This window comes from Hordeum vulgare, chromosome 1H (assembly GCF_904849725.1).
Source record: "Hordeum vulgare subsp. vulgare chromosome 1H, MorexV3_pseudomolecules_assembly, whole genome shotgun sequence".
Classification (NCBI taxonomy): Eukaryota; Viridiplantae; Streptophyta; class Magnoliopsida; order Poales; family Poaceae; genus Hordeum; species Hordeum vulgare.
The window spans coordinates 62,732,744-62,759,955 of record NC_058518.1 but is presented as its reverse complement, the minus strand read 5'-3'; positions in this window follow the sequence as shown (position 1 = coordinate 62,759,955).

Sequence of the window (27,212 nt, the reverse complement as noted above, 5' to 3'; positions counted from 1 at the left end):
TAGAAATTCAAACAAATTCAAAGCAGTAACTTGTTAGAAAAAAGAGAGAGAGAAACACAATAGAAAATAAAGAATAAGAGAAAAAAGGAAAAGGGAAAAAGGAAAAGAAGTTAATAAAAAGCAAAAAAGTGGGAAAAGAGAAGAATAAAAAACGAGCTGATTAAATGGGCCGGCCTAGTCACTTGTCTAGCACCCTTCATATGCGAATCGGTGGCAATTTGCCGCAACACGGCGGCACATAGGAGTTCCCCACAAAATTTAAAATTGCAAGCATACTCGGAGTCGAACCTTGATGTATGACATAGCGTATTTATCATGTATTCATGAAAACCGATGGTGTCAAAATATGTGCACTTGCGAGCGACCGAACATGGTGCGGATATGGGAGACCCATGCGCAATCGGACGTGTCCGCTACGTCGGGCATGTCCCATGCTGGCCCACCCGACCTTATATTTATTCGTCCCTATCCGTTTTTTGGACCAAACTCTCTCCAATCTACTCTACTTCACTCCGCCACCCAAGCTCCTGCCAGACGATCTCCAGCCTTCTTTGACATGCTAGAAGTGGATCTGACCCCGATTAGTGCGGATCCATCGACCAATGTGTGCTCCCGAATGGGTTGGAGGAGGCAACTGCCATCTGCATTATGTTGGGGGGACTGCACGCAACCGATGGCAACATCTGTGTGGCGTGGGTCGACTGCGTTGGCACAACGGGCGCTCGAATCCTCTGGGACTGGCTAATCGCGGTGCTCCTGGGAGCCTGTCAATCTTCCTTTCCCGTCGCCGTTCGCTAAAGTATGAGTGCACTACAACAGAGGAGGAAGACATCCGTGCCCACATTCAAAGGAGCGGGAGCGTTTTTCTGTTATAAAACCAAAAATACTACATCACTCAGTTTTCGAACGGCAACCTCGCTCCAATTAGCTTAGAGCAGCAACCACTAAGCTACGTTATCCACTCGCATATATTTGCTTTTTTATGTTCCTTTCATTTGGTTTTTCCGATCACATTTTTAAGCATAGTTTGTTTGTCATGTTTTGGATGTTTTTATTTGGTTTTTATGTCGTTTTCTTTAACAATCAATTTTGTTTCCTAATTGGTAAATTTTATTTTCAAAGCGGATGAATTTTTTCAATTTTTTTGAACGTTTTCTTATGATTGCAGATTTTTTTTTTCATTTTTTAGCACTTTTTTAAAAACTAATGATTTTTTATTTTTCTCTCTTTATTTCTACTCTTTTATAAGTGATAAATGCACGTACTTTGCAATTTCTCTATTTTAAATTTTTTGAACATTTTTCCGAATCTAATGAACTTCTTTTCAAATTGATGAATTATTTTTTCAAGTTTGATGAACTTTTTTCAAAATAATAAACTTTTTTTATATTGGATGAAACTTTTGCAAAATCGATGAACCTTTTTTCAAAACACATTAACTTTTAAAAAGTCCGTGATCCATTTTTTCAGATCAACATTTGTTCCAAACTGATGATTTTTTTTCTGATTTGGTGAACTTTTAAAAATTTGATGAACTTTTTTTAAATTACATGAATTTTTTTCATGTTTTGGTGAACTTTTTTTGAGTTTGATGAAAATTTTCAAAATCAATGTTTACTCCTACTACTGGTATGCCGCTAGCTAAGCTTGTAATTACTGTTGCTCCCAAAAGCTCATCTGACCCCAAGGTAGTATGTATCCCATAAAAGTGCCTATTACAATCTGGATTACCCAGATTGCAAGTATTCCATTCATTTTCATAATATTATGCTTCCTTCCGCGTGTGGAACATGTGTGAGCGGTCGTCAATTGTTTTTCAGATATATTTTTTTCAATGGATGATTCTAGAAAGATTTGATGAACATTTTTTCAAACTGATGTATTTTTTAAAAAAATGATGATTTTTTTCAAATGAATGAATACTTTAATTTTTTTTGTGAATTTTCCAAAATTTGTTTAACTATATAAAAATTGGATGATCTTTTTCGAAATCCATGTTTTTTTTAATCTCAGTTTGTTTCATTTTTTATGATTTTATGATTTTTGTTTTTCTTCTCCTTTATTAAATTCAATGGTTGACCCGTCAATTGATCAACTGCATCCAAACAAAACAACATTTGGGCGAGCGACCGAGAGCATTCACGATTCAGGAGTAGAGCGCTCCCCACATGAGCGGGAGATAGGAGTCTCGACAAAATGTAAGATTACTAGGAGTCGAATCCTGATGCATGACATAGCATATCTATCAAGTATTCATGAAAACTAGTGGTGACAGAATGTGTGCGCTAGCGAACGACCGGACATGGGGCACATATGGGAGATCCTTGCACAATCGGACGCGTCCGCCACGTTGGACAAGTCCCATGCTGGGCCATCCGACCTTATATTTATTCATCTCCATCCCTTTCTGGATCAGACCCTCTCCATTCTACTCTACTTCACTCTGCCACCCAAGCTCCCATCACGCGATCTTTGGTCTTCTTTGACATGCTAGAAGTGGATCTGACTCCGACCAGTCCGGATCCATCTACCGAGGTGTGGTTCCGAACGGGTTGGAGAGACAACTTCCATCTGCATTGCACTCCACCACTCTTGGGAGGATTGTGCCCGACCGACGACGACATCTATCTGGCGTGGGTCCATTGCGTTGGCATATGGTCGCTCGAATCCTCCAGGATTGGATAATCGCGGTGCTCCTCGAAGCCTTCCAATCTTCCATTCCCCATCGCCATTCCGCCAAAGTATGAGTGCACTGCAGTAGAGGAAGAAGACACGCACGCCCATATCTAAAGGAACGGTAGAGAAGGTACACGCACGCCCAAGAGAAGAATTGGGCGGTGTGTGCCATGGTTGTGCTGGCCCCCGAAAAGCAGAAGGAGGACATCAACGGGTCGGACAACTCTGGTGATAAGCAGATCCGGCTTGGTCCATCTTGCATTTCTGACTGTTACTTCCACGAGAAGGATGGCAAGGACACCAGGATTTTTGTCGTAGCTAGTATGTAGGTAGAACCTACAAATTTTGATTGTCCGATGACATATCCTGATGTAGTAGCCGAAAATTTTCCGTTGTATCATTTATTTAGTTGTATGATTTTGTAAGGATTTAAGATATGCTAATCGAGGTATCCAGTTATGATAAGAAAAATCAAGGTATAACCGAGCCAATATTCGCGGACGCATCATGACGCATCCGCACGCGTTGGAGGGTTTGGATTTGTCTAAGTCCGACTATAGATGTTCTATGATTTAAGATCACCTTGGTGCTCCTCCCTGCATGCGAGAGCCAGCAGCCCATGCATGCGCACACCCACGAGTTTGCTCTCTATGTGGTGGGGGCCTCTAGGATAGAAACATTTTGACAGGGTTTTGTCCGAATGTGGAATCGTTTTACCGTTACAACAGGGAATAGCGGTAGAGGAGCATGCAATCTCTATTCTTGGCCTTACAAAATAATAAGGCTATATGGGTACAATCTCGATGATGGGCCATATCGAGCAGCCGATAGAGATCTAGTGACATGTCCATGACAGGGCATGTCGTAACATGCGCGTAGGATCAAAAATCAACAACCTAGATAACGTATGTAGCAGAAAACACTATAGTCCTACTCTTCAATGACGCATTTTAGCACAAATACTTCTCATAAACTGTAACATTGGTACTATTTGCATTGATCTGGCCCCTTGATTCTCAATCCAATAGTTGAAAAAGGGGGGAATCTTTGGTGCTGTTCAACGGTGACATGCATCTCAGTCAAAGAGTAGCATGCATTAATCCCCTACACACCATCTTTGCCATCATAACTTTCTTGAATCTACTCCTAGCTGGATGGTCGGGGAAGCGGTCCTTGTCGACTCGCTCGATCTGCGGTGTCTCTTGTCATTGCTCTAAAAAAGTTTGATTGTATGTGCCGACACAACATTTTAGGATTGCCAAAGTTGTCAAAGATGTCTTGGTAGTCGACGAGGTCGAAAGTCTTGAAATAAATCCAGAAAAACGCGACCACTAGCGTCAATTATAGGACTTGAAACCTAGTACATTGGTTCCACAAGAACGAACCTTTTCTAGGGAAAAGGGGGTTGGAACCCCGTTAAAAGATGCACACAACCGTCTTTATTATATTGTTCAACATAGTGTGACAAAACAAAGTATATTCATCAATCCAAAGCCACCTTTGGCAAACTCTGTCGCTACACCTAGAAGCTTGATGATGATCCTGACCGCGGACCAACACAACCATCTAAATCGATGGCGTCACCAAGACGCCCCCATGGAGACCTCAAAACAACAACTAGTCTAGCAGACCGCCACCGTGCAGCACACATATACGCTCTCGAATCTACCACCGTCATCTACCGCGGTCCCATCTTCACGAGGGATCAATGAAGTGAACTTGCTTGGCGAATTGTCGTCGATGCTACCATGACGCCTGACGATGCCATCACACGGTGAGTGTCCATCCAAACGTGTCCAATGCCAAGACTCAAATGCACAACGATGTCGACATCTGCCATCATTGATGCGGTAGATGCAATACCGCTCCACCACTTGGCCGCTCCACCCAACACCTGCGCCTAAATGATTTCCCCGTGAGGGAAAATAGCACCAAAGGTGACAACATCATCCGACCCCGGAGATCCAGAAACAGTGTTTCCCGTGAAACAGCCCGAGTGATGTGAAGTGGAATATAACAACGATGTCTCGACAAAGAAACGACATCAAATACGCCGCCATCATCCTCCATGACCGAAGTCACCACAAGGAACCTAACAATCTGAGCTACACCTAGTCAGCTATGATTTTTTCATCCATTTTACTACATTATTAGTTTTTCATTTATCTTTTTTTCCTTACTCTAGTTACCAATAAAATTACACTATATTAAATTATTTACTATTTTACCCATGATTTAACCTTTTCTTCCATTACTTAGTCCAGAAATGGTTTCCCTTGTAGCAGGGATTTTTTTTATATGTCCCACGAATAGTTGTTACTTGTTCACGAGTGCTTTATTTGCTTTTAATAGTCTCTAATTGAGTTCTAGTAGTAGCCCTATTTTGTTATTTTTTTTACTTAGACTTAAATTTATGTTTTATACGTAGTTGTGATTTCGTAGCTAAATTTTTCAGTGGGTCCAAATTTTTGTTCTGCTTATAGTCATGATTATTTCTATGGGATGGGTACTAAAATTGTATCCCTCCCGTATAGCTTTCCTCTTATACTCATCCAGAATTTTTTTAATGTCCCAAGACTTCCTTTCGGCCACCGATTCCTCGGCCCTCCTCCGTCTACGGGTGGGAGGGGGTGTTGGAACGCATCTTCAAGTCCACTTAATAATAAAGCATAGATTATTTCTGATTCCATCATCAAAATTGCTTTTTTAAGTTGTAAAGTATTACCCACCAATGCCACCTATAAGTAGTAAAAAACGTTTTACAAAAAGAAATCTCGGACTAGCATGGCTCAGTAGGAACCTCCTATACTGCGCTCAGTGTGCTATCAGACGACACAACGCGTTCATTTGGGCCGAGCCATGTATCTGCCACCTGTTTTTAAATTTCATTTTAATTTATGTTTTATTTTGTGTCATTTTTTAGTTTAAATAATTTTGGAAATAAAATCAATCAAAAAAATGAGAATTCGCTCTAGGAGATGACACATCATGCTTGTTTGGGCTGGCCCATGTACCGGCGACCTGTTATTAAATTTCATTTTAAATTATTGTTTATCATTTGTGTCATTTGTTATTTTAAATAATTTTGGGAATCAGAAAGAAACAAATATTAAAAAGATGTGAATTTTTAAATAAAATGTTTAATAATTTGTAAATCATTCTAGATTAAGAAAATATTTGTGGTTTTAAAAAAATATTCTCAAAGTTAATAACAAATATTTGTGAATTAAAAAGGACCATGATTTTTTTTAAAGTTAGTGTATTAAAACATGTTCCTGAAATTTAACAAAATTTCATCAATCCAAAAAATGTTCATGAATTGAAAAATATCCTAAATATTTAAAAACTGTTCATAAATTTAAAAGTATTTTAATGATTCATGAAATATTAGTTGAGTCAAAAAATATTATGCAGTTAAAAAATGTTCATCAATTTCAAGAATTGTTCCATTAATTTTCACAAAAATATTCGTCGATTCTAGAAATGTTCGCCGAATGAAGAACAATATTTTCAAAAATGTTCACACTTTTAAAAAATGTTGGTAAATAGTATAAAATGTTTAGCAATTAAAAAAATGTTCGCCATTTTAGAAGATGTTCGTGAATTGTGTTTATGATTTCAAATATGTTCACGAGTTTTAAAAAATGTTCTGGATTTTCAAAAATTGTTCACCATTTCACGTGATAGTGTATGTGGATGATGGAGTAAACTGTGGTCATTTTCATTAGAGATTATGATTTCTTTTCTCCCGTTGCAATGCACGAGCGTTTTGCTACCGATTGTCATGGATTTCTTGGATCTCTCTTCCATTGGCTCAAGCTCTCGCACCAACCCCTTGGCCGAGCCATCCGCTGCCACCGGCCCCTCCGTTCCCCTTTCCCTCATCATGAGCCTCAACATCCACTCCCAAACCCCCCTCCCTCTCAAACTGTAGCCACCAAACAACTCCAAACTGAGATCTTTCTTCCATGCGCTCCTCATGTACGATGACATACGTGATCATGCAGATGGCTACGTCGTTGCTCGGAGCATCTCACCGACACTGTTTGGATGCAGATTAATTGCTGTATCATACGGTGTCTGCTCACCTCCGCCTCTGACAAGACCCGGGGCATGGTGAACCACCACAACCCCATTGGCCACACCCTCTGGACGGCGACCCGTCAGCTCTTCCTCTTCAACTGCAACCAGTGCATCCCCGCCCTCAAGGAATTCCATAGCCTCATCCAGAATTACCTCTCCATCACCGAGTATTGCCTGTGTCTTCAAAACCTCGCCGACACCCTTGTTGACTGCGGCATGTCGGTGATCGATTGAAGCCTCGTCTCAAAAATGCTCCACGGCCTCTCCAACAAGTTCGCCGACACCATCTCAACGATGACCTATGATGACAACAAGCCACCGACATTTCTTTATGCTGGCACCTATCTTCTTGAGGAGGAGCACATCATCGATCATGCTACATTGAACGTCTCGACCACTGATCTCTATGTATATGCCCTCCCTCGACTCCGACGCCCACGCCACCATCGTCTCTGGAGACTCTGTTTCTCTATACGCCCCCTCGCACTGATGGTCAGAGCGGCAAGAACGATGCTCATGGCGCCGGCGGGCAGCACCGGTAACAAAGCCAACGCCGGTGTCTACTCGTACTCTATAAATGTATTGGATTCCCCCCTGAAGAGGAAAGGATTGATGTAGTAGAGAAGCAACAAGTATTTTCTCAGTAAGAACCAGGTTTTATTGGATCAATAGGAGAAGCACGCAATCAACCGTCGACAGTATCTAGGCACACAAAATCAAATACTTGCACTCAACACAGGCAAGAGGGTTGTCAATCCCCTTATACTTATTAATTGCAACGATTAACTATGATAGTGGTTGGTAGATAAGATGCAAAATAAATAGCAGCAAGTAAATGGAGCTTTCGTAAATATGTGGAGTGGACCAGGGTCCCATAGTTTTCACTAGAGGCACCTTTGTCAAGAACGTAGCATCCGGTGGGCAGACAAATTATTGTCGGGCAATTGATAAAAAAAAGGCATAGTTATGATGTTGTTCAGGGTATCATCATGTATATAGGCATTACGTTTGTGAGAAGTAGACCAACTATTTCATGCATCTACTATCATTACTCCACCAATCAACCGCTATCCATCATGCATATATGGTATAAATTTCATGACAAACATAGTAACGCCTTAAGCAAGATATCATAATGTAGATAAAAGTACGACAAGCAATATGGTCACACCTCGTTGTTTTATCCTTTGTAGATAAAATACAAATAGGTGTCTTGCTACCCTTTCTGTCATTGGGTGAGGATAGCACAAGATTCAACCTACTATTACGCACCACTCCCTCTGATGATCTACTCATCTACTTGATCAGAGAAGACTCATAGACCGGAAAGCATAAAAAGCTATAACAAGCATACATAATGTGACGTCCCGGTAGTTAAGCTATAGTAACCACACACTAATGGTGTCACATCATCAAGTTAAACTAAGTTAAATTTCCACTTGATAAAAATCAAAGCCAATTTCAAATTAAAAATAAAGTCAAATAAAAAATTTCATTAAACTATAAAATAAAAATGTTGGCTCAATTGCAAATATTGACTAAGTAATTGTCATGTTGTAACAAGCATCATTTGACTCATAGATAAATCCCTAAGAAATTAATAAGTTGTTCAACAAAAATAACTTGATCATTTTAATTTCTAAAAGTTTTTGAACCTTATAAAATGACATTAAACGTTTTGTGCAGCTCTTGTATGATACAAAGTATTTTTGTGGAAATTTTCATCCACAACTAACATCATTTGCTTTTAAAATAAAATGCAAGATAGAGAATAAAATAGTAAAAAGAAAAAGAATAGAAAGGACAATAAATAAAAAAGAAATCCCTTCCCTCCCACTTGGCCTTGGCCCAGCTGGCCAACCGGCCGGCCCAGCCTAACTAGCCCCCCACCACCGGCCCATCTCTCCCCCTCCCTCGGGCCTATATAAGGCCACTCACCCTCCCTCATCTAGGGTTTTTCCTCTCCTCACCACTAACCAAGTCGGCGGCTCACCCCTTGGCGGCTCTCTCCCTCGCCTCCCGTGCCTGGCTGAATCCGGTGCCCCGTCGGGCCGCACCGGCCATCACCAACGACGCCTCCTCACTGGCAATCGCCGCTGGCGCCTCCTCGCCTTGCCCCGAGCCCGCTGCCATCCCCTCCAACTGACAATGAGTAGCCCCCTTCTTACTCTCCCTCTCGATCTGTCACCCTCCCCTCTCCTGTTCCTCGCTCCGGCGAGCCCCTCCTGCGCACCGCCGCCCCGTGAGTCACCCGTTGTCCCCGGCCTTTGGCCCCGTCGCACGCCGTGACCACGCGCACCCACACCCGCACCGCCCTGTGCACGCACACAGCCGAGGGCACCTCGCTATCGCCTGCCTCTGCTCGCCGGCCCGACCCTATTCCGGCGCCCCCCACGCGAGTCCCCTGCTCGCCCCTGCCCTTGGTGCTCTGCTCGGCGGCCGCCGCTTCACCAATCCGTCGACGCGCGTTTTCCCCCGTGCGAGCCCGCACCTCGTCGCTTTCCCAACATCCACCACAGTCGCATCTGGCCTCATCGCCAGCATGTGCGCCCCTAATAACCCTGGTGGGCTCACAACCAAATGGGCCCCGACGATTAGCCCCACTGACCCATCCCCTAACACCCGCTATTAAACTAACCCCCGACTAAATAGCCAATGACTCCTGGACCACCCCCTCTACTAACAAAAAAGAAAAGTAATTGAACCCTGTTAAAAGTACATCTAATGACAGGTGGGGTCATCCCCTTAGAACATTTTATAATAATAATAGTAAAGTAGTAATAATTATTAATTAATTAATTAACTAGGCGGCGGAAAAGTATTTTCGAGGCTCCCCTGATTTTTTGCGGAATATTTGGGAATATATAGGCGCAAAACCTAGGTCAGGAGGCGGCCAGGGAAGCCACAAGCTTGCCCACCACCGCCTCCCCCTGGTGGCGTGGTGCAAGCTTGTGGGCTCCCTGGGGCCCACCTGGCTTGGCCCAAAGGCTCCCTGGTCTTCTTTCGTTCGGGAAAAAAACATTTCGGGGATTTTATTCCGTTTGGACTCCGTTCCAAAATCAGATCTAAAAAGAGTAAAAAACACGGAAAAACAGGAACTGACACTCGGCACTGAATCAATAAGTTAGTCCCCAAAAAGATATAAAAAAGGTACATAAAGCATACAAAGAAGACAAGATAACAGCGTGAAACCATCAAAAATTATAGATACGTTTGAGACGTATCAGTACCCACCGTTGCTTTGCTCCCCCTTTTCCTCTTGATACAATTGGTGCGACCAGATGATGAAGCCCAGGAGATGGCGTACCCCCCACCGATGACGACTATTACCCGGATGGTGCCTACTACTACGTGGAGGCTACTGACGACCAGGAGTAGCTAGGAGGTTTCCAGGCAGGAGGACTCGCCTCGTTCGATCGATGCATCTTTTGTGCTAGCCTTCTCTAAGGCATTATCTTGTTTTATGGCTGTACTCAGATAATCGTTCCGTCCGCTGACTCGTGTGTTTATCGAATTTCTATATTCTAGCTCTCGAGACCCCTGGCTTGTAATATGAAGCTTGTATGTTTTATTTGTGTCTAGAGTTATGTTGTGATATCTTTCTGTGAGTCCTTGAGCTTGGTCGTACACATTTGCATGTATGATTAGCGTACGATCAAATCGAGGGCGTCACAAGTTGGTATCAGAGCCACCTACATGTAGGTAGACCCCTTTCCAACTCCTTGGCCAAAGTTTAGTCTAGTACTTGAAAAACTTTTACTAACATTGTTGTGTGGATTACGGGCCCACATCTCAATTGGGTGGTATTAGTATCTTTTACTCCTCTTCTATACTCTCCGTTCTAATCTCTCTTCTCTTTCGGGTTAAAGATTTTTCTAACTCTAACTTTAGGTTCTCGTAAATACCTCCACCTGGAGAGCCCCGCATTCCAGGCGATGGATTTATTTGTCAGAAGACTATGAAGATACTCTCCTAAGTTCTTTCGAGAACTTGTTCTCATTGCTTTTGCGATTTCCCTTCATCCGTCAATCCCTATGGATGACTACATACAGTTGTTGTTCATATTTTATTTCCAGTTGCTCTTGTTATACAGGGTACAACAAATTATCTTACCGGGGATTTGTTCGTCCTCAGTTGTCATGGGTTTCGCAAGTCCCTTGAATTACTATTTGATCTTCTGAAATCCTGTGTAGCCTATTGTTCATGACCTTTCTCACCTGCTTGCATTATGGTTAAATCCATATGTCTAGCAACATTCATTAAAATCCTTTGTGATTTTCCTTTGATCTTATTGATTCAATCTTTGTGTGAATGCACATAATCATCGTTTGATCCTCATAATTTTCTTTCGGCTCAGACGTCTTTCCAAACATGAGCTGGTTCTCGGCAAATCAACCTTGATTGATTGTCCAATCTAAGTCCATTCAACGTACTTATATTTGATCGAAGCGTCTGATTATGATACACCAACCCGGAAATCATAAATTCATTTGGTAATTAAGTATCGATATTACTCAGATGATCTCTAACCGATGCCTTGCATTTCTTGTTCCTCTCATTGAGTACCGATACTCACATCAGGTCCTTTGTGGACCGCTGGACCCATTGTTGAGTTATTTTCCGATGAAATCCTGTACACTCAAAAAATTCTTGTGATATTCTTCCTTTGATAAGTTTTATCCTATGATTTTTTCAGCCATGCTCTTCAAGCATGTGTAAATAATCTTGAAATTGTGGTATATGTTCAAAACATGCCCTGATGGGTTGAACCTATGCCTCCCTAACCCGTGTGATCCCAAGAGTTTTCACGAGACTTAGTTTTATATGTAAGGTTAGCCATTCTACCACGTGGAAATTGTATGACTTAGTTTTATAAGTTGTTCCTCATGGACCCTTTTGTATACCGAAAGTACGACCTTGACCCGATGACCATGTCGATGCTACCCTGAAGCACGAATTTGGTACTTCAAATGTCTACAGGAACATTCAAAGTGTAGTGCTTAAATGTTCTTGATCAATTATCCAAACAATGTTGTATCGGTAAGCATCATGGTTCTCCTTGCACCCTCATCTAAATGATTATGTACTTGATGCCCTATCAGGTATACCATGATCTGTACGCCTTGGAAAAGGAATATTCTAATACTCGTGTGTGAACACATTTTCCTTTTCATTGGTCTGTTTAACCTTCTGGTAATCTAAATTATCTCAGCAGTGGTAATTCCCTGCTTAGGTAAAAACCTCGGTGTACAACTCTGTCAGTAAGACCCTGTTACTATTGTGGATAACATTCCGGTAACCGCCGGTGAACGAGAACTTTGCCTATTGGCCCGCCTTGTTCGAACGAGCAGGAAAATGGTTCTATTTGTCCCGCCCTTGGTACCGACGTTGTTGCCAACATAACTGGCAGGCTATCTTCTGACATGTCTTGCTACCAAGGCCGTGCAAGATGTCACCGCTTTGTATACTCTCAACCCACATGGTGGGTCCATAACCCAAAGTTCCACAGGACCGAAACCCGACTCTTCTATACCTCTTTGGTCCAAGGTATCCTTTGCGCCGGCTTCATGTGAAATTCCCAAGCCACCGTCCTATGGGACGATCTATTCTTGTATCAGGCACAATACTTTTTTCCGTTGCTCTACATCCCCTTTCATATCTATTTAGGCATCAACGGATTGCCTAACCATTTGAAACCTTTGTACCATCGCTTGTTACTCTCAGTGAATTCCATGAGTTACATCTTGAGGAATAATTCATGTCCTCTGCTGTGAGTTCGTCGTCAGGTGCCCTACTTTGTGTAGGTACGTTCTTCCAACGTTTTCCCTATTATCGCATTCGTAGGATGATGAAGACCCCGAAGGGAGGATGGCGACCCCATCAGGTTGACCTTAACCAGAGTAATGAATATGTCAACAAGGACCAACCCCGTCGATGAGAGCAACCAAGGCAAGAAGACTCGTTAGAATTTAGTAACCAAACGTTTCCCCCTCTCTACCTCTTAATTCTTGGGACGACAATTTCTTTTAATGGTGGAGAGTTGTGACGCCCCGGTAGTTAAGCTACATTAAACACGCACTAATGGTGCCACATCATCAAGTTAAACTAAGTTAAATTTCCACTTGATAAAAATCAAAGGCAATTTCAAATTTAAAATGAAGTCAAATACATTATTTCATTAAACTGTAAAATAAAAATGTTGGCTCAGTTGCAAATATTGACTAAGTAATTGCATGTTGAAACAAGCATCATTTGACTCACAGATAAATCCCTAGGAAATGAATAAGTTGTTCAACAAAAAATAACTTGATCATTTTAATTTCTAAAAATGTTTAAACCTTTCCAAATGACATGAAACTTTTTGTGCAGCTCTTCTATTATACAAAGTTTTTTTGTGCACATTTTCACCCACAACTAACACCATTTCCTTTTAAAATAAAATGCAAGACAAAGAATAAAACAGTAAAAACATAAAATAAAGGACAATTAATAAAAAAGAAATCACTTCCCTCCCACTTGGCCTTGGACCAGCTGGCCAACCGGCCGGCCTAGCCTGTCTAGTCCCCACCACCGAGCCATGTCTCTCCCCTCCCTCGGGCCTATATAAGGCCAATCACCCCTGGCCTATGGTTTTTCTTCTCCCCACTCCCCCTCACTGCACAAACCAACCCGACGGCTCACCCTTTGGCGTCTCTCACCCTCGCCCCCGTGCCTGGACGAATCCCACGCCCAGCCGGGCCCCATCGGCCATCGCCGGTGCTGCCTCGCCGGCCATCACCGTCGGTGCCTCCTCGCCTTGCCCTGATCCTGCTGCCATCCCCTCCGACCGATAGTGAGCAGCCCCCCTCCTACCTCTCCCCCTCGGTCCGTCACCCCCTCTCCCCTTCCTCACTCCGGCGAGCCCCTCCTACGCACTGCCGCCCCGTTGCCCTTGCCTTTGGCCCCATCGCAGGCTGCGGCCAGCCTCATCCACACCCACAATGCCCTGTGCGTGCCCACAGCTGAGGGCGCCTCGTTGTGGCCTGCCGCTACTCGGCGGCCCATCCCTATTCCGGCGCCCCCCACGCGCACGTTCTCCGCTAGCCCCTGCCCCTGTTGCTCAGCTCGGCAACCACCGCTTTACCATCCCATCACTACATGTTTTCACCCGTGCGAGCCCGCATCTCGCCGCTTTCTCAGCATCCACCACCGTGGCATCTGGCCTCATTGTCGGGGCGTGCCCCCCTAATAACCCCGGTGGGCTCAGTGCCAAATGGGACCGGGCGGTTAGCCCCACTAACGCAGCCCCTAATACCCACTATTATACTAACCCCCCAACTAAACAACCAATGACTCCTGGACCACCCCCTACTAATAAAAAAGAAAACTAATCGAACCCTGTTAAAAGTACAACCAATGACCGGTGGGGTCACCCCCTTAGATTTTTTTAATAATAATAATAAAGTAGTAATAATTATTAATTAATTAATTAACTAGGTAACCTAATCAACATATGTTTAGTTTGGTTAATTAATTAGAATAATTAAACCTAATCTATTTAATTAATTCTATTAATTAAATAACAAAGTATGACATGTGGGCGAGGGCCATTACCACTAATTGCATGGGTTATATTAATTAAAATAATCAATTTTCCTAATGAGACACATACATGTGGGTCCCCCTGCTAAACTAACCTGTTCCAATTAAGAATAAACATTGGTTAACCCTCTGTCTATGACAAATGGGTCCCACTTGTCATTTTGACCAGTCAACATGACTGTTGACTACTGATGTCGGCATGGAATCATGCTGATGTCATATTGAAATTATGAATTTAATTAAATAAATTTAAAATAAATAATAAAATTTCAAAAATTAATATAAAAGAATCCGTGATCCAGATGAAAATAATTTTTTTACATGAAAGTTGATCAGAAAAACGAGATGAATGAGGATACACTATCCGTTCGTGTGTCACGCGTCTCTATCGTAGCGAACATGGAACTTTTCCATCTGTTTCGCCTGTCCGGTAGTAGCCACAGACCCGGGAAATATCGTTAGATATTTTCCCGATCCGTCCATGATGGGTGATACTGCGTTAGCTCATGCCTAGCCGTGCATATTGCCATGTCATGCATCGTGTTGCCTATGTGCATTATATTTATTGTTTCTTCCCCCTCTTCTTACCTGTAGACCCCGAGAATGACGCTGCTGTCGGGTACGACTACCCAACTCACGACCAACCCTTTGCCGCAGAGCAACAAGGCAAGCAAACCCCCCTTGATCATTCCTATATCGCCTATTTCTTTCTTCCTCATGCTTGCATTAGATTTTGCTACTATTGTAGTTAGCTCCTATATCTGCTGCATAGCCTATTTTTGATGAACTGCTACCTTACTTTACCGCACTTTAAACTGCTTAGTATAGGTGGAGTAGTGATCCCCTTTGACCATTAGTCTTGTTGCCCCTTCTTTTTCATCAAGCCTCGATCATCTGACCGACGAGCCAAGACCCTTCACAACAATCACACACCCCTTAGTTGTACGACACTCTAGAGCTACTATCGAGTACCAAGGGTCACACCTCAATACATACTCCTGATGTTAGCTTTGAAGTGTAGTTGACCGGCGGTGGTTGTCAGAGGGTGATTCCTCCTTCACCACCTCCTATAACGACTTTGTCGTACAACCCATCAGGCGTGGTCCATGGAGTGTGATTCCTCCCTGGCCACCTTGACGATTACATCATTTAGAATCCATCAAGGGTAATACCTATGATCCCTCTGATGTTACAACCACACAGTTACTTGACCGTGCTACTGGGAATATGAAAGGGTGTGCTGCGGGTGGATTCCCGCATGGATGTGATGATGTGTTAATCAAAATGCTAATGGATTTGGGTATTTGATCTGGGTTGGTTGTAGACCTTTTCGCACTCACCGTCCACCTGGGAGAAGTTATGGGTACTCGACGTCGTGGTATCAGCCGAAACTCTTCAGACGTCAGCATTGGAGCGGCGCGCTCCCGAGTGGTATGGATAACCATCGTTCTTGTATAAGAGGTGCCAAGACTAACATCGGCCGCCCACGCAACATTCAGGAGCGCAAAGGGTGATGGGCCCATGAACCATGCGTGTTTAGGATTTAGACTGGCGGGCTGGCCTCTCTGTTGAGCCTAGGTAGGGCTGCGTCATGTTGATGTTCTGAGGCCGGGAATGACCTTGGAAAGTGTGTCCAACCAGAGTTTATCAAGCGTGACGGGTAAGACGGTGCACCCCTGCAAGGATGAAAATTAACTATTTGAATAGCCGTGTCCACGGTTACAGGATGACTTGGAGTTGTGTCCCGATCTTATACAAATAGAATTGTTACTTAACTGGAATGTTGCTATAGGATTGCTTTCTCGCAGGGAGTCGACGAAGAATTTCTAGGCGTGACCTTAATTAATATTGCTACAACAATATAACTATATATTTGTGTTGTTGGATCTACTCTTGTCTATTGCTGCAAGACCGTTGAAGATACTAGTCTTCTATAGGATTAGTCCCCTCTCTCTATTCTCGCATTGCTGCAGTCAGTCCACATATAACCCCTTTACTTTGATACTAATGCATACTTACCATATTTCTAATGTCAGTCTTGCGGGTACTTTGGATGAGTACTCACCATTGACTTGCTCCCCCTTTTCCCCTTGATACGATTGCTGTGACCAAATGATGAAGCCCAGGAGATGGCGTGCTCCCCGTGGATGACGATTGCTACCCCGACGGTGCCTACTACTACGTGGAGGCCGCTGATGACCAGGAGTAGTTAGGAGGTTCCCAGGCAAGAGGCCTCGCCTCGTTCGATCGATGCATCTTTTATGCTAGCCTTCTCTAAGGCATTATCTTATTTTATGTCTATACTCAGATGTTCGTTGCTTCCGCTGACTCGTGTGTTTATCGAGCTTCTGTATTCTAGCCCTCGAGGCCCATGTCTTGTAATATGAAGCTTGTATGTTTTATTTGTGTCTAGAGATGTGTTGTGATATCTTCCCGTGAGTCCTTAAGCTTGATCGTACGCATTTGCGTGTATGATTAGCGTACGATCATATCGAGGGCGTAACACATAATAAAGTCATTATAAATTTCGGAGAATAATTTGATCATAAACCCACAATTCATTGGATCACAACTAACACACCGCAAAAGAGCATTGCATCAGATTGATCTCCGAAGAGAACATGGTATTGAAGATTGTAGAGAGAGAGCCATCTGGCTAATCACTATGGACACATAGGAATATGGTGAACTACACACACATCATCATGGAGGCAACACAGTTGATGTAGATGGCCTCCATGATCAATCCCCCCTATGGTAGAGTACCGGCTGAGGCCTCCAGATGTAATCATGGCGGAACACAAACTTGCTTAATGAACATAGATGTCACCTAAGGGGGGGGGTGAATAGGTGCTTTAAAATAATAACGATTTAGGTTTCAATTGACGCAGAATAAAACTAGCGTTTAATTTATCAAGCACAAAACCTAAAATAACTTGGCTCACCTATGTGCATCAACAACTTATGGTAAGCAGGATAAACAACTAAGTGATAGCAAGATATATAATATGGAACAATATGTCTATCACTAAGTAAAGTGCATACGTAAAGGGCTCGATTAAGAGATAACTAAGGCACACAGAGACGAAGATGTATCCTAAAAATCACACCCTTGCGGATGCTCATCTTCGTTTGGAGCGATGTGGAGGCACAAAGCTCCCCAAGAAGCCAATAGGGCCATCGTAATCTGCTCACACCCTCACACAATGCAATATTTCGTCATTCCACTAAGGGACCCTTGAGGGTGGTCACCAAACCTTACAAATGACAACCCATGGTGGTGGTCAACGAACCCATACACTTTGGTAACCCTTGGGGGCAGTCACCGGAACCCGTATAAATTGGTCGGGGCAATCTCCAAAACCTAATTGGAGACCCCGAAGTTTTCTTGGAGCTTTACACCACAATGATTGAGCTCTAAGGCACCACCAACCATCTAGGGCGCCAAAGCACCCAAGAGGCACAAGCTCTAGGGTGACCAAAAAACCAAGAGTAATAAGCTTCTCAAAATTCACTTCCACATATCACCATGGAGACCTCAAACTAATGAAACTAGTGCAATAGCAAGAACACACAAAGTGGTCAAGTCCCTCACTCCCAAATCCCACCACAACAACAAAAGCTATGGAGTAATATGAGAGGAAGAACAAGGAGATCACAAAGAACTCAAAGATCTAAATCCAAGGGGTTCCCCTGACATAGAGGAGAAAGTGATTGGTTAAAATGTGTATCAAGATCTCCTCTCCCTTTTTCTTCAAGAAGGAGAAAGAATCATTGGAGAGATAGATAGTTAGCAAGCTCGAAGAAGGTCAACAATGGGGGAAAACACGAGCTCAAGAGACCCGGGGAGCAATGGGATCCCCTTTTATAGGCATTCCCAAATCTAACTGTTATGTGCACTGGTCATGCACAAGCAGTACTACTGCTTGGCTGAGCTATACTACCGCTTAGGGTAGTAGTTCCAGGAAAAGCGTGCAAACGGCACAAACCTCGATGCGGCAGTACCGCCTGAGTGGTACTACCAGACGACCCAATGGTACTACCATTGGGGATGCAATACTAAGGTAAGCGGTAGTAGATAGATAGAGAGAAGGGCGGTAGTACCATTGCCTACTGTTGTCCTACTACAGCTAAGATGAATAAGAGCCTACTACCACAAAATAACCGGTAGTAGTAGTGGTACTAGTGAGCGGTTGTACCGCGCGGGCGCTATTACTGCCCTACTACCGTGTTACTACCGTGAGTGAAGAGCATACCAACAAAACCATCAAAATAAACGATACTAGCAAAGGTACTACATAGCGGAGTACCGCCTAAGCGGTACCATCGTGCTACCTAGCGGTAATACCGCCACAACATTGAAAATTATCTTGAGAAATGGAACTACCCTAACTTTCACATACGAGCTCTGAATGGAGCAAAATCAATCTTGTTGGATAGCAGACGACAAGTACTATCCAAACAGAAAGGGAGTAGAAAAATGCCAATGATATAGACATGTGAAACCTGTGCAAATGAAGAACCGGGAAAAACTGCAACATCAAAAACATCATAGAATATGCATATGCATGGCATTTTTGATGAACTTGTGCTTGTCATGAAGATGGCAATAAGCTACAAAAACTCACATAGCGAAAAGCCAAACAAGAACCAAGAAAGATGACGATGTCAATAATGCAATGGTTTTGAGCTCTCTATGAATGGTACGATGAAGCTACCCACTCGAGAGCCCCCCTTAATAGTATGGCTATCGATCATATAACTCGGCCTCCCAACTACCACCATGAGATCGGTAAAATAGAAAACCTAACATGGTCAAACCTTTGCCTTGTACATAGTCCACACTTGAGCTAGATGATGATGATCTTGTCCTCCTCAAGATGGACCACCTTACTTGATTGCGTCATCTCGATGAGGACTAGTAGATTGCTCCGCCGTACTCCACTATGGGTGAGTCTCTCTTCGGCACATCTTCACAAGTCCATTGTCACCATAATGGACGACAATCTTCAACCATGATCTCTTCGTAACGGTCCACTTGAACTTGCACACCGCAATATTGATGATGATCACCACCTGATGCCGTCCTCCATGGGTTGTATGAGATCTTCCTCTTGGTGCAAGCTGATACGTCTCAAACGTATCTATAATTTTTGATGGTTTCACACTGTTATCTTGTCAACTTTGGATGTTTTATATACCTTTTATATCTTTTTTGGGACTAACTTATTAATTCAGTACCAAGTGCCAGTTCTTGTTTTTTCTGTGTTTTTGACTCTTTTCACATCTGATTTTGGAACGGAGTCCAAACGGAATAAAATCCCCGAAATAAAATTTTCCAGAACAGAAGAAGATCACGGGACTTGAGGGCCAAGGCAGGGGGCCAAAGGGAGCCCACAAGCCTTGTTGCCGCGGCTAGGGGGTGTGTGGCAACCAGGCTTGTGGCCTCCCTGGCGCTCCCCTGCCCTAGCTCTTTGGACTAATTCCCTAAAATCCCAGAAAAAATTAGGGCATCCACGAAAACACTTTTCCGCCGCCGCAAGCTTCCGTCTCCGCGATATCTCATCTGGAGACCCTTCCCGGTGCCCTGCCGGAGGGGACTTTGGAGTTGGAGGGCTTCTACATCAACATCATCGCCTCTCCAATGACTCGTGAGTAGTCCACTTCAGACCTACGGGTCCGTAGTTAGTAGCTAGATGGCTTCTTCTCTCTCTTGGATCTTCAATACAAAGTTCTCCATGATCTTCATGGAGATCTATCCGATGTAATCCTCTTTGGCGGTGTGTTTGTCGAGATCCGATGAATTGTGGATTTGTGATCAGATTATCTATGATTTATATTCGAGTCTTTGCTGATTTCTTATATGCATGATTTGATATCCTTGTAAGTATCTCCGAGTCTTGGGTTTTGTTTGGCCAACTAGATCTATGATTCTTGCAATGGGAGAAGTGCTTGGTTTTGGGTTCATACCGTGCGGTGACCTTTCCCAGTGACAGAAGGGGCAGCAAGGCACGCATCATGTTGTTGCCATCAAGGGTAACAAGATGGGCTTTCATCATAGATTTGAGACTGTCCATCTACATCATGTCATGTTGCTTAAGGTGTTACTCTGTTCTTATGAACTTAATACACTAGATGCATGCTGGATAGCGGTCGACGTGTGGAGTAATAGTAGTAGATGTAGAAAGTATCGGTCTACTTGTTTTGGACGTGATGCCTATAGATATAATCATTGCCATAGATGACGTCATGACTTTGCGCGGTTCTATCAATTGCTCGACAGTAATTCGTTCACCCACCGTCAACTTGCTTTCATGAGAGAAACCACTAGTGAACACTACGGCCCCCGGGTCTATTCACAACTATCGTCTCCACCTTTACTTTTACTTTGCTTTGTTTACTTTTTGCTTTCAGTTCTCACTTTGCAAACAATCTATAAGGGATTGACAACCCCTTCATAGCGTTGGGTGCAAGCTCTTTGTGTTTGTGCAGGTACTTGTGAATTGACGCGATCCTCCTACTGGATCGATACCTTGGTTCTCAAACTGAGGGAAATACTTACCGCCGCTGTGATACATCACCCTTTCCTCTTCAAGGGAACACCAACGAAAGGCTTCAAGGCCGCAGGGAAATCCTTTGCATATTTGCCAAGGAAGTCCCTATAGGCGTAGCCCGTAGCAGAAGGATTCCTGGCGCCGTTGCTAGGGAAGGTCTGTTGTCGCAGTAGCAGAAGGATTCTGGCGCCGTTGCCGGGGAGGAGAGATCAAGTCAAGATCTATCCAAGTAGGTGTCACAAACTCTTCTCTTGCATTTATCTTTTTGCCAGTTTCCTCTCGTTTTCCTCTCCCCCACTTCACATTTGCCGTTTTCTTTTGCCTTTCTCCTTTGCCGTTTTCTTTTGCCTTTTTTCCGTTCTCTTTTGCCGTTTCACTTGCTTACTTCCTGCTCGTTTGTGTGTGGGATAGTCCATCAATGGCTAGACCCACCACTCCAAACGATACCCCTGAGAACGAAGTTCTCAATTTCAAGCAGAATGAGGAAGAAAATTTAAAGGACGCTTGGTACAGGATTTGCAATGCTCAAAGTAGATCCACTCGTAAGCAATCCACTACCGTTCTTCTTCGCAGTTTTTATGTTGGAATATCTCCTTGGAATAGGTATATTCTTGATACCATCGTAGGGGGAATTTTTTGGGGAGCCAAACTGTTGACTCCTATGGAGCTATCATGAATTTGGTAGGCTCACCCCCGCTCATGGTTAATGGAACTACCTTGACCTTGGAACACGTGATGCAAAGGCTTGACGCTATTGAAAACAAAAGTGCCACAATTGAACTTATTGAGGGTTTGGATGGAAAGATCCACAATCAAATTACTCAGTACGGATCTAAAGTGGGAATGGTTTTGAAAAATTTAAGGGAGAAGGAACCTATAGTTAATGATTCCTCTAGAATTGGCAAACTAGAAGATGTCATAACCAACTTGGGTTCCGCTTTTGCCGCTGTAGAAAATACTCCAAATCTCACTCTCAAAAAGACCGTCAAGTCTGTTTTTGTTCCTAAAGCTAGTGGTGAGTCATCCAATAAAGATGAAGATCTTAAGATGATAAATGATCACGCTACTTATGGTTTGAGCACCAAATATGACTATACGTGATTCCATCAACTTATGCCTAGCTAAGGGCGTTAAACAATAGCGCTTGTTGGGAGGCAAACCAACGAATCTATCCTTTTTCTTTCTATTTTGTGTTTTCTACACTTTCATAATTCTGTTATGATTGTGTTTTTTGTGTTTCTTTTGCGTTTGTGCCAAGTGAAACCGTTATGATTAGTCTTGGGGATGATCGTTTGGTCATGCTGGAAAAGACAGAAACTTTCTGCTCACGAAAAGAATTTTAATTTTTTTTTTCTATAAGAGCTTTTGAGTTGGTTATTCTTGCTTCCGATTGCTACGCAAATTCTTCAGACTGTAGTAATTTTCCAAAATTTTGGAAGTACTAGAAGTATACGAAGTATACAGATTGCTACAGACTGGTCTACTGTTAACAGATTCTGTTTTTGTTGAGTTGGTTGCTTATTTTGATGAAACTATGGATAGTATCGGGGGGTATTAGCCATGGAAGATTGAAAATATAATAACCCAAAATCAACATAAGTAGAATTTAAGTTTGCTACAGTACCTAAGGAAGTGGTGGTTTTCTTTCTTATACTAATGTTATCACGAGTTTCTGTTTATATTTCGTGTTGTGAAGTTTTCAAGTTTTGGGTGAAGTTCTTATGGACAAAGAGATAAAGAGTGGCAAGAGCTCAACCTTGGGGATGCCCAAGGCACCCCAAGTTGATTCAACGATGCGGTAAAAGCCTAAGCTTGGGGATGCCCCGGGAAGGCATCCCCTCTTTCGTCTTCAATCCATCGGTAACGTTACTCGGGGCTATATTTTTATTCACCACATGTTATGTGTTTTGCTTGGAGCATCTTGTATTGTAGGAATCTTTTATTTTTGTTGTGTCACAATCTTCCTTGCTGCACACCTAGAGAGATAGACATGCACTCACCGTGATTATGTCGAGCTTCACTTATATCCTTTCGTTAGACAATTCATTTCACATGTGCTTCACTTATATCTTTTGAGCTAGTTGATTTTGCTCTATGTTCTTCACTTATATCTTTTAGAGCACAGCGGTGCGTGGCTTGGTAGTTGATCAATGCTATGAAAGTAGTCTCAAAAGGGGTAGTTATCCAAAGGGATATGAAAACTTCCACCTTCATGTGAATTGAATAGTTAGAGAAGTTTGATTCATCTCAATTAGTTTTGAGTTGTGGTTGTGGTAATATTGAAATTATACTAGTAAGGTGTTGTGGATCTAGAAATACTTGTGTTGAAGTTAGTGATTCCTGTAGCATGCACGTATGGTGAACCGCTATGTGATGAAGTCTGAGCATGATTAGTCTATTGATTGTCATCCTTTGTGTGGCGGTCGGGATCGCGCGATGGTTTATACCTACCAATCCTTCCCCTAGGAGTATGCGTTGAATGCTTTGTTTCAATTACTACTAAAACTTTTGCGACAAGTATATGAGTTCTTCATGACTAATGTTGAGTCCATGGTTTAGATGCACTTTCACCTTCCACCATCACTATCTTCTTTAGTGCCGTGCAACTTTCGCCGGTGCACAAAACCCACCATATAGCCTCCCTCAAAACAGCCACCATACCTACCTACTATGGCTTTTTCAAAGCCATTCCGAGATATATTGCCATGCGACTACCACCATGACATGTGCCACCACTTATACATTGCCATTGCATGATCATAAGATAGCTAGCATGATGTTTCCATTGATGTCTATGCCATGCTAGATAATTGTCACGGTACACTACCAAAGGCATTCCATATAGAGTCATTATTGCTCTAAGTTTTGAGTTGTAAGTGTGATGATCATCATTGATGGAGCATTGTCCCATGTGAGGAAATAAAAGAGGCCAGCGAATCCCATTTACAAAAAGAGGCCAAAGGTGCCCACCAAAATAATAATAATAAAAAGAGGCCAAAGAGCCCACCAAACAAAATGAGAGAAAAAGAGAGAAGGGACAATGCTACTATCTTTCCACACTTGTGCTTATTAAGCACCATGATCTTCATGATTGAGAGTCTCTCGTTTTGTCACCACCATATAGCTAGTGGGAAATTTTCATTATATAACTTGGCTTGTATATTCCAATGATAGGCTTCCTCAAATTTGCCTTAGGTCTTCGTGAGCAAGCAAGTTGGATGCACACCCACTAGTTTTCTTTAAGAGCTTTCACATACTCTTAGCTCTAGTGCATCATTTGTATGGAAATCCCTACTCATTCACGTTGATATCTATTGATGAGCATCTCCATAGCTCATTGATATTCCTAGTCAATGTGACCATCTTCTCCTTGTTTGTCTTGCAACTTCCACCACACTCCATTCCACTTATAGTGCTAAAACCATGGCTCACGCTCATGTATTGCATGAGGGTTGAAAAGGTTTGAGAAATTAAAGGTGTAAAAACAAGTACTTGGCCAATACCGAGGTTGCGCATGATTTAAATTCGTTGTGCAAGGATGCTAGAGCATAGCCAGACTATATGATTTTGTAGGGATAACTTTCTTTTGGCCTTGTTATTTTGAAAGTTCATGATTACCTTGCTAGTTTGCTTGAAGTAGTATTGTCTCCACATCAATAGCAAACTATTGTTTTGAATCTAATATATCTCAACATTCACGTCACATAAGAGGAGTTACAAAGGACATCTATGCTAGGTAGCATGAAATCATAAAAAATTCATTCTTTATCACTTCCGTACTCGAGGACGAGTAGGAGTTAACCTTGGGGATGCTTGATACGTCTCAAACTTATCTATAATTTTTGATGGTTTCACACTGTTATTTTGTCAACTTTGGATGTTTTATATACCTTTTATATCTTTTTTGGGACTAACTTATTAATTCAGTGCCAAGTGCCAGTTCCTGTTTTTTCTGTGTTTTTGACTCTTTTCACATCTAATTTTGGAACGGAGTCCAAAAGGAATAAAATCCCCGAAATAAATTTTTCCAGAACAGAAGAAGATCGGGGGACTTGAGGGCCAAGGCAGGGGGCCCATAGGGAGCCCACAAGCCCTGTTGCCGCGGCAAGGGGAGGGCCCGCGACAACCAGGCTTGTGGCCTCCCTCGCGCTCCCCTGCCCTAGATCTTTGGCCTATAAATTCCCTAAAATCACAGAAAAAATTAGGGCATCCACGAAAACACTTTTCCATCGCCGCAAGCTTCTGTTTCCGCGAGATCTCATTTGGAGACCCTTCCCGGTGCCCTGCCGGAGGGGACTTTGGAGTTGGAGGGCTTCTACATCAACATCATCGCCTCTCCAATGACTCGTGAGTTGTCCACTTCAGACCTACGGGTCCATAGTTAGTAGCTAGATGGCTTCTTCTCTCTCTTGGATCTTCAATACAAAGTTCTCCATGATCTTCATGGAGATCTATCCGATGTAATCCTCTTTGGCAGTGTGTTTGTCGAGATCCGATGAATTGTGGATTTGTGATCAGATTATCTATGATTTATATTTGAGTCTTTGCTGATTTCTTATATGCATGATTTGATATCCTTGTAAGTCTCTCTGAGTCTTGGATTTTGTTTGGCCAACTAGATCTATGATTCTTGCAATGGGATAAGTGCTTGGTTTTGGGTTCATACCGTGCAGTGCCCTTTCCCAGTGACAGAAGGGGCAGCAAGGCACGCATCGTGTTGTTCCCATCAAGGGTAACAAGATGGGCTTTCATCATATATTTGAGATTTTCCATCTACATCATGTCATTTTGCTTAAGGCGTTACTCTGTTCTTAGGAACTTAATACACTAGATGCATGCTGGACGGCGGTCGACGTGTGGAGTAATAGTAGTAGATGTAGAAAGTATCGGTCTACTTGTTTTGGACGTGATGCCTATAGATATAATCATTGCCATAGATGATGTCATGACTTTGCGCGGTTCTATCAATTGCTCGACAGTAATTCATTCACCCACCGTCTACTTGCTTTCATGAGAGAAGCCACTAGTGAACACTACGGCCCCCGGGTCTATTCACAACTATCATCTCCACCTTTACATTTACTTTCCTTTGTTTACTTTTTGCTTTAAGTTCTCACTTTGCAAACAATCTATAAGGGATTGACAACCCCTTCATAGCGTTGGGTGCAAGATCTTTATGTTTGTGCAGGTACTTGTGACTTGACGCGATCTTCCTACTGGATTGATACCTTGGTTCTCAAACTGAGGGAAATACTTACCGCCGCTGTGCTACATCACCCTTTCCTCTTCAAGGGAACACCAACGCAAGGCTCCAAGGCCGCGGGGAAATCCTTTGCATATTTGCCAAGGAAGTCCCTATAGGCGTAGCCCATAGCAGAAGGATTCCTGGCGCCGTTGCCAGGGAAGGTCTATTGTCGCAGTAGCACAAGCCCATGGAAACATACTTATCCCCCACATAGAACTCTCACATACACCATGGGATCACTTTTTCCCTCTCGGTACATCTTCTATGCTTTGTGTGTTGATCAACTTGATTCACTCTTTGACTTAGTCATGATCAACTTGGTATCTTATCTTATTGATTCATAAAGATGATGTCTTGAAGAAAAACATGAATGTTCACACAATCTTCTTCCTCAACACATGCTTGTAATAAGCTCAACCCTCACATGACCAATCTTTGGATAAATACTTGAATACCACCTTGGTCATCACATAAACTCCTTGAAACCAACAAATGGACTTCAAGAAGTGTCCATGGACAAATCCTTCGAATATAACTCAAGGCCACCATTAGTCCATAGGTATTATCATCAATTACCAAAACCAAACATGGGGCCACTATGTTCTAACACTTGTGGAGGTGCAAAAATTCTTTTGGGGCTTGTTTAGGGTTTTCGGGATATATGTGAATTTATAGGACTAAGAGGTGGCAGAGGAGAGGCACGAGGGGTAGATAAGCTCACACAACGCCCCCTCGCCGCACACCACCTGAGCTTGTGACCTCTAGTGAGGCTTCAGGTCTCCTTCCGATGCTCTAGGGGTCCGTGTTGGTCCACAAAAAATCACCGTAAAGTTTCATTCTATTTGGACTTCCTTTGGTAGTGATCTTCGGGTGCTGTCTAGATTGGCCCCATGCCTATCCCCTCGGTGTTTCTTAGTCCTCTTATGGGCCACCCATGCAGACACCTCCGCTGCCTCCTCAGGTGCACAACCCGTGGGACACCAGCGCATTCCAAGCGGCCCTGCTCGACATGCAACAAGAACAGTAGACATGCATCGGTGACTGGCTCCTCGATATCGATGCTTCATCCTATC